This window comes from Rhipicephalus microplus, unplaced genomic scaffold (assembly GCF_043290135.1).
Source record: "Rhipicephalus microplus isolate Deutch F79 unplaced genomic scaffold, USDA_Rmic scaffold_160, whole genome shotgun sequence".
NCBI lineage: Eukaryota > Metazoa > Arthropoda > Arachnida > Ixodida > Ixodidae > Rhipicephalus > Rhipicephalus microplus.
The window spans coordinates 431,000-440,695 of NW_027464731.1; positions in this window are offsets into that span (position 1 = coordinate 431,000).

The following is a 9,696-nucleotide window of genomic DNA, read 5'->3' on the forward strand; positions in this document are numbered from 1 at the left end:
CTTGTGCAAATGAAGGTCCAGTTGGGCATGAACAAGTTACGAAATGAACATTGCCTGCTTTCACTAACAGGACCCTCATTCACATAAAGTATGCAGCGCTGGTGGCTCAGCCCGGTACAGTCATGCGGTGTTTGGTGCAAGTTTTAATTTTTCAAAGCTTACACTTCACGTTACAATGTCGACATTAGCTGTAGTATGTGTCAGCAAACATCCAGCTGTGTGGTAAACTGTGTGGTAAAATATTTGCCACGCTGTCTGTTTATCTTGAAGTGAACACACGTGGTGGCCTGTGCGACCAACAGCGGCATAGTCTTCAAAAATGTGCACTGTTGTTTGCGTCATGAAGTGTGCATTGAAAGGTATTGAGAATATCGGTTCAACTGAGAATACTGTGTGTGGTGTGTGCAGTGTCAATAACAATGTGTCTTGTTCGCGAAGACGTTAGCACTCATGGCAGGGACCGGTCGATGAAAAAACTTGATTTGATATTTTAGTCAAGGTAAATATGCACTTGACGCCACAATCTGCGAGTGGGTACATCTAGTTTGCGCTGTGTGCAGAAAAAAATTGCAAGGTCACCGGGCTGGAAGATACCATTTGCTGAAGCTGCATGTATGAATCGCCCCGACGAGTACGCAAGCTCAATAAAGGTATAACTCATTTTATCGAAGGCCTCATATGTCTTCATGTAATAAGCAGATATTCTTGTTTCACATATACTACGTACCTTTACCGCTCGATATTCATGAAGTGACAATGCAAACAACAAGTTTGTTAGTTCCTAAGGGAGCAAGGTAAATATGCAAATAAGTTGTAGATGTCAGATGCAGCGATGTAACTGCACAAAAGATTACGTATATATTAGGCTACAGGTTTAGAATCGCATACAACTCAGTGGTCTATCAGGAACGTCACAAACAACTTCCTTGCCAACCAGCCCTTGGACAGAGAGAGGGAATGGCTGGCACGGTGCTCAAAGTGACGTCACACTATTTGCAAACATAGAGAGGTTTCTTACTTGGGCAACATTTTGCACAATATATTTTTAGATGCAAGACTGTACTCATCCACATTGATCATACTGATGTCTTTTGTTGTTACTTTGTGCTGTGAGTTACTAGGCATTTAGTCTTCATGATCTTTAAAAGCAAATTTCAGTGTTCTCTCTCATAATGCTGACAACTGTGTTGTTGCATAAATTGGGTAAAAAAGCAACACAGAAAGGCTGTCACAATAAATACACCAACATGGGTATTCTCCTGCAAACAAAAGTTGGCACTGGTCCTGTCATTACCCGTCTTCCTTCTCTCTTTGCCTTGTTTGTGCTGAAACAGCCAAACACCTGATGAGTTAGATGAGAAATATTAACGCATCAAAATTATAAGTGCTTGCATCAGCAACTACACAACAGCGTGATAACCGCACCCCTGCCACACAGCAGCGGAACATATTTTGAACATGCTGGCAGTGTATTATTTTATAAAAAGCAACTCTGGCAGATTACAAAATCTCACATTGCGCATGCAAGTTTTCTTCAAAGTCAGGCGTACAATGTAGGTGCTGGCCGGTACATTATTAGTTACAATCAAAGGCGTCTTGCAGGTACACATGCAGATTGCACGAACACCTCTCTCTCTACACTAGGCACACACATTATATCTTTTAACAAGCACACGCCACTGTTTAGGGGCATAATAACGCTCTACCGTGAACGTATGCTAATCAACCCCCTTAGGCGGTTGGCTAGGTGAATCGAGCCAAGTTACAAATTGTATCGCCCGCGAACGTAAACAAAATGCTGCTTTGCATCAAATGGCACTGCAGGCTTCGTTTAATCAACAACGTAGCAAGCGCCATGTGCGTCTTCCTCACTACATTGCACATATGAAAAAATCGATCACCATACACATGCATGCTGCCGCAGTTGTCTCGAATTAGCTCCAGTAAGGCCGCGCCGATGCGCCATGGCTCTGCTGGCGTTAGCGTTATCAAAGCGAATCGGCAACCGCACTCGCAAAGGCGCGTAAGGTTGCCGTTTCACGACGCCTCGTTCGAGTGCAGCAACACAAACTTGCGCTGAGTGGCATACTTGGTCTACATAAAAAAGTGTCCCCCTTACCTTTAGTTTCTTTCACACTGTCCTGAGGGAAGCGACCACAGGCGTCAGCCGTCACCTCGGAGTCCTTGGAGCACCCGCCCAACCCGCCGATTCCTTGGACGACTCGCACTTGATCCGCACTCGAACAACCGCGGGAATAGGGCGCAATCTTAGCACATCACACGAACGAGGAACGGCGCTTCCTTGCGTAAATTTAACATTTCGTGCTCTCGTGTGTAGCAGCGCGAACACCTAGACGCACCGAAACGGCATGCCCATGAAAACAAAGAAGACAAACAACATGTGGCTTTAGCTGTGAATGGATTTGACTTGGATATCTGTGTGAGGAAAATAAAAAAAAACATCTGTCGCTACTATAAACTGAAAAAAATGTATGTTATCTGGCAAAATAACTTTAAAAGTGATAAACGGTTATTCAAAAAACAAGTTACAACTTATGAATATTTTCCAGGTCTTTGTTTTGTTTTTGTTCTAGCAGACGACAGCTTCCTACTGCTTCTACGACAGACGTAGTGCGGTTTCACGTTCGGTGCGTGTCGCCGACGCAAAGCTCTACAGTAGTGATATCAGAGTTATCAATTCTCAATGAATCATAGGATGGCTACAAAGCAGTAACATTTTGACATAGTGCAGTACGCAATGGTTCAAGGTATGACATTTCTTTGCTCTGAAGCAAATCGAAGCAAGCCGGCCGGCGCAATCAGCTGATGTCGCCACTACGCGAGGCATGGTCGTGCGCAATAGCGTCGCGCCCCGCGGTCGATTTGTCATCAAGCCATAGAGCTAATAAGTGGAATACAGCTAGATGCAGGGATTAATGGCGTATCACTCTAATTCTCTGTGGTGGCCGACTCAATCGCAAGAGAGCCCCGTGAAACAACCTTCAACTGCTCAAGCTTGTGTGTGGGTGTAAAAATACTTGTTTTCATCCGCGGTGGGGCAGCAATCTATAGTTGAAAGACATGCGAAAAGCATGTGACGTATATACAATCCCAAAACACATGCACACAACAATAGATACGATCGCATGTCGTACATAAATATGCCAACACATAGCGTGTAAAAAGCAAAATTATATACATAACTTAAACTTAGTGCACTCCTCAGCGCGAATAGCTTAGCAGGTTAACGCACTCAGTTCACGTACGCGAGTACAACTGAGTTGCGCAGGTTCGAGTCCCGCCAAGTCTATTTTTTTGTTTTTTTTCAACGTTTTTATTGTACTACTATCTTTTCTAATGTCTTAGATTGATTGATATGTGGGGTTTAACGTCCCAAAACCACTATATGATTATGAGAGACGCCGTAGTGGAGGGCTCCGGAAATTTAGACCACCTGGGGTTCTTTAACGTGCACCCAAATCTGAGCACACGGGCCTACAACATTTTCGCCTCCATCGGAAATGCAGCCGCCGCAGCCGGGATTCGAACCCGCTCCCTGCGGGTCAGCAGCCGAGTACCTTAGCCACTAGACCACCGCGGCGGGGCTTTCAAATGCCTTAGGTTCTAAAACAAAATAAAAGCAATATTGCGTTCAAGTACGTATGTGGGACTGCGTTTTCTGCGCAACAGTTATTAGTATTTTTATTTTCATTATTAATTTTTTTATTTATTTCATAATATAACAAAATTAAGGACTAAGGGGAACATTGGGTCTGCTTGATTGGGAAGGGACTCGAGAAGTGAGAAAACTCAAACCAAAAAATTTATTTGAGAAAAACTGAGCATTTCACAGCCGGACCAGTTTCTTCAAGGGTAGGCCCTAGGTATGCGCGAGACTTGCTATATGACTCATCTCAAGTTGAGGGAAGGCAATATTACCGAGAAGCAGTTCCAAAATATATTTTGGTGGATGTTTTTTGATTCCTCCAAAATAAGGGCTGCACAATTGTGATCGAGCCAAACCAAGAATTGCGGGCACGAAGTCATGAGACAGAAAATGAATAATGTTGGTTGTTTGAAAAGTTGCCCTTAATAAAAGGAAGAGTTATGGAGTGCTACGTAGCTTAACTCGCAGTAGGAATTTTATATATACATATAGATAGTTTAAAATGGACAATGTTGCACACACAGACATTGGTTAAATTTCTTTGCAGCACAGTTGAAGCATCTATGTAGAACTGAAGCATCAAGAGAAGCTCATGCGTCCTCACTTTATTGCGCTTTACATAGCTTGTATGCGTACATGCAGCCATGATATGATATATTTTAAAGCATTTGTTTAACCTATAATCTTCTTATTCATTAAAGCTGGCCCATAAGTAGTGTCTTATGTAGCACTACAATTGAAGCATAATCTGCATAATGGTTTGAAACAATGCTTTTGAAAATCTCAAAACGACCCAGCTCTATACACGACCATCCGTGCATCAATGATAAGCACCATTATGTGTTTGTACATATCAGTTGTGCTCCCATACTTAATTATTTTTCTGACCACTCCCTCTGCCCCTACCTCGTTTTTGTCGGGAACTTGTGGCAAGTTGTGTATAGCTGTATTTATATTGTAGGAGCACATACTATCAATAAAAAAATATTTTTAGGCTACATGCAATTAGTTTTCATAGATTTTCATTTCTTTTGTCGGTGCTCAGGAGAGCTAAGCTCATGGTCGATATTTTAAAATGACATTTCTCTTTGCCAATGTTAATGAGAACAATTTCATTAATATTGACAAGTTCATTCACACTGAATTCAGTTCTCTTTATTATTGTTTCTACCAAAAAACGAGCCCTTGAAGTTATGCATTTTTGCTTGATTTGTTTTCGTGTGACAGCATGCAAGTAAAATGACAGTTATTGTCATTCCTTGTGAATGACACGTTTTTTGTGTGACATACTTTAGCACCTGGTCATCTGCAGAAGTTGTATTCATTCTTGAAAAGGGCGAACAGCGGTGACTGACAACACAGACTAGCCTGCGTTATTCTTTTGTACTATATATGTCACTGTGCATTCATTTATAACTTTATAGAGCTCGGATTTCCTGCTGAAAATGTGACAACAACTGTAGAGTTTCCACATTTTTGCAACAATCCGCAAGCCTTTCATACACTATTGCACATTTTCGTAAGCACCTTACAAAATCTGTATATTTCCGTAAGGCCTTACATTCTGCATTTTCCTTATGAAAGCTTCGGTACACTCCATACACTTTCCTTATCCTTCCATATTTTCCATCATGAACTCTCCGTATGCTCCATAAGTTTCCTTATCTTTCCTTATCCTTCAATATACTCCATAAAAAGCTTTCCATATATGCCATACATTTACCTTATCTTTCCGTATACTCCATAAAAAGCTTTGCGTATACGCCATACCATTTCCTTATCCTTCCTTATACTCCATAAAAAGCGTTCCGTAAATGCCATACAACTTCCGTATATTTCCATAAAACTCCATATTTTTTCCGTATGTACCATAAGGAAATGTTACGGAGTCCATATATTTTCCATAAGATTTCATACGAAACGTTTCAGTAGGGATGACACACATGTGATGATTTTTATGTTAGGGTCGGTCGCTTGTGTTTGCCAGGCAATCATGTCATACCATGCCGGTTTCGCAGCATGCTATGCGAACAAAACCACCGCAAGAGCTGCAGGACCATGTAATGTAAATCATGACATTTATGACATCCATGTCATGATTATATTGTTATGACTTGTCAAATATATTCTTCCTACAGTCATGTTATGCCATACAAAGTGTGGTATTGATACCATTAGCGAAACAGCCAGAAGAGCTGAAAATCGAAGGTGGCTAGATAGATAGATCAAATCAAATCAAATCTTTATTTTCCTTTTCCATAAAAGGATGAAGCGGCCGCAAAAAGCTACTGTGAGAAGTAGCTTGACGAGGCAGACGCCCCTGCATTGACAGCTTTGGAAAACACACCAAAGAATCACAGACTCATAAATGGCACAAAATAAACAGAAATATCAGTACTGTACGCAGAGATGATCGCAAATGACCCACGAAAATACCAAAAAAATCAACACCACCAAGAAACACTGATACATACAATCAAAACGTCCTCTCAGATAAGACAGTTCATGCTCTAATTCATTTCAAAAGTGTACATCAACACAAATAATAACAATATACGGATCGCACACAATTAGAAATAACATAGGCGGCAGTAAATACGCTTAGTAAACGGTTGTTTGGTGGTGTTACGAAGCGCGCCTCCGACGACGTTACGAAGGGCGCCACGAAATCTCCCTGCTGCAACCACTGTTTACGAAAGACGGCGTCGCTAACACGGTCCCGAAGGCGCCCCTGCTCCGATCTTCGCCGACACGGTCACCAGCCGTTTGGTAGCGTCGGTTTCTGAGCTCGCGACTGCTTCTGCGCAGAGCTGATAGACGAGCGGACAAGACGACGGTGAGTTAAACAAGGTTCATGTACAGCATATATACAGAGGCGTTACGAATTCGGCACTAGGGCCGACAGCTTAAAGACCCGAAGAGCCAAGCTCTCCTCTCTAACACATACGTCTACTGTTCGCGACGCGCCGCCGGGCTTTTTTTATATGCACCAGGTGGATTCTTTGAGTAACCAAATGTTCAACCAGAAGCGCCGCTGGTGGTGAGGTCAGAATCCTCCAATGGGGTCGCCGCTGGGCCGCGTCATTCTCATCGAATCTGGAGCCGCTGCACTGCACGTGGCTGCACCCAAGGACGAGTGACGTCGCCACGCATTGCATCAGACTCACCAGACAGGAAGGCACCGATTGCTTCGACGCGCTCGTGGGTTGAGGAGCTCGCTGTCCATTTCCCGACAAAAAGGCGCCGCCACGTGATGACGCCATTGAGTTGTTCGCGTGAGGCGGGCTCGCGTGCTGGCCTTGACACAGATTGCCTTTTTCAGAGGCATGGGCGTTCGCTGTGGACTCGCAGGCATAACAGCACCCCCGCCGCCAGACAATGCACCGGGAAGACGAGCTGCTTCCACGTGGCTCGGATGTCAAGTGCGCTCGTTCGCCAGGTCCCTCCAGGTTCGCCTCCAGGGCCATGGGGAGAATGCAGCTCCAGACTCTGTTCCGGGAACACATCCCATTCTTGAGGACAGCTCCACTGGCTTGTCGCCACAACTTGTCGACCAGCTTCGCTCGTCTCTTCTGACGATCTTTGGTCTCAACACTTGTCGATGGTTCTGCAACTTGTCAAGAACGGTTCGACAACGGACAACACACGACACAAGCAAGTGCCCTCGGTCACCCGACAGAACACCAGGCAAAGTATATTACAACGTATACCTAGCTACGTGTCTATCGAAATTTCATTCCCTCTACATCAAGAGGCACATGTGGGACACAAGACTCCTAAAATGAGAACTCAAATTTTTACACGTACAACAATGTAACGAAATAGAATACAACATGAAGTGGGCTCCTTGAGCTCACTCTGGACGAGAGCGCTCAGCTAAGGTCGTGATGAGATCAAAATTTTGCCCCAAATCGCCAACAAAAAACCGAAAGGTGGAGAAAGTACTAACACGCATGGCTCAATGCGTCTGCATTAGTGTTTAGCTTTCCTTTGTTGCGAACGTCAAAGTTGTTCTGTTGAAGTATCCCTACTGAAACGTTCCGTATGAAATCTTACGGAAAATACATGGACTCCGTAACATTTCCTTATGCTACATACGGAAAAAATATGGAGTTTTATGGAAATATACGGAAGTTGTATGGCATTTACGGAAAGCTTCCTATGGAGTATAAGGAAGGATAAGGAAATTGTATGGCGTATACGGAAGGCTTTTTATGGAGTATATGGAAGGATAAGGAAAGATAAGGAAACTCATGGAGCATACGGAGAGTTCATGATGGAAGATATGGAAGGATAAGGAAAGTGTATGGAGTGTACAGAAGCTTTCATAAGGAAAATGCAGAATGTAGGGCCTTACGGAAATATACAGATTTTGTAAGGTGCTTACGAAAATGTGCAATAGTGTATGAAAGGCTTGTGGATTGTTGCAAAAATGTGGAAACTCTACAGTTGTTGTCACATTTTCAGCAGGAAATCCGAGCTCTATAAAGTTATAAATGAATGCACAGTGACATATATAGTACAAAAGAATAACGCAGGCTAGTCTGTGTTGTCAGTAACCGCTGTTCGCCCTTTTCTAGAATGAATACAACTTCTGCAGATGACCAGGTGCTAAAGTATGTCACACAAAAAATGTGTCATTCACAAGGAATGACAATAACTGTCATTTTACTTGCATGCTGTCACACGAAAACAAATTAAGCAAAAATGCATAACTTCAAGGGCTCGTTTTTTGGTAGAAACAATAATAATGAGAACGGAATTCACTGTGAATGAATTTGTCAATATTAATGAAATTGTTCTCATTAACATTGGCAAAGAGAAATGTCATTTTAAAATATCGACCATGAGCTTAGCTCTCCTGAGCACCGACAAAAGAAATGAAAATCTATGAAAACTAATTGCATGTAGCCTAAAAATATTTTTTTATTGATAGTATGTGCTCCTACAATATAAATACAGCTATACACAACTTGCCACAAGTTCCCGACAAAAACGAGGTAGGGGCAGAGGGAGTGGTCAGAAAAATAATTAAGTATGGGAGCACAACTGATATGTACAAACACATAATGGTGCTTATCATTGATGCACGGATGGTCGTGTATAGAGCTGGGTCGTTTTGAGATTTTCAAAAGCATTGTTTCAAACCATTATGCAGATTATGCTTCAATTGTAGTGCTACATAAGACACTACTTATGGGCCAGCTTTAATGAATAAGAAGATAATAGGTTAAACAAATGCTTTAAAATATATCATATCATGGCTGCATGAACGCATACAAGCTATGTAAAGCGCAATAAAGTGCGGACGCATGAGCTTCTCTTGATGCTTCAGTTCTACATAGATGCTTCAACTGTGCTGCAAAGAAATTTAACCAATGTCTGTGTGTGCAACATTGTCCATTTTAAACTATCTATATGTATATATAAAATTCCTACTGCGAGTTAAGCTACGTAGCACTCCATAACTCTTCCTTTTATTAAGGGCAACTTTTCAAACAACCAACATTATTCATTTTCTGTCTCATGACTTCGTGCCCGCAATTCTTGGTTTGGCTCGATCACAATTGTGCAGCCCTTATTTTGGAGGAATCAAAAAACATCCACCAAAATATATTTTGGAACTGCTTCTCGGTGATATTGCCTTCCCTCAACTTGAGATGAGTCATATAGCAAGTCTCGCGCATACCAAGGGCCTACCCTTGAAGAAACTGGTCCGGCTGTGAAATGCTCAGTTTTTCTCAAATAAATTTTTTGGTTTGAGTTTTCTCACTTCTCGAGTCCCTTCCCAATCAAGCAGACCCAATGTTCCCCTTAGTCCTTAATTTTGTTATATTATGAAATAAATAAAAAAATTAATAACGAAAATGAAAATACTCATAACTGTTGCGCAGAAAACGCAGTTCCACATACGTACTTGAACGCAATATTGCTTTTATTTTGTTTTAGAACCTAAGGCATTAGAAAAGATAGCAGTACAATAAAAACGTTAAAAAAACAAAAAACAATTTGACTTGGCGGGACTCAAA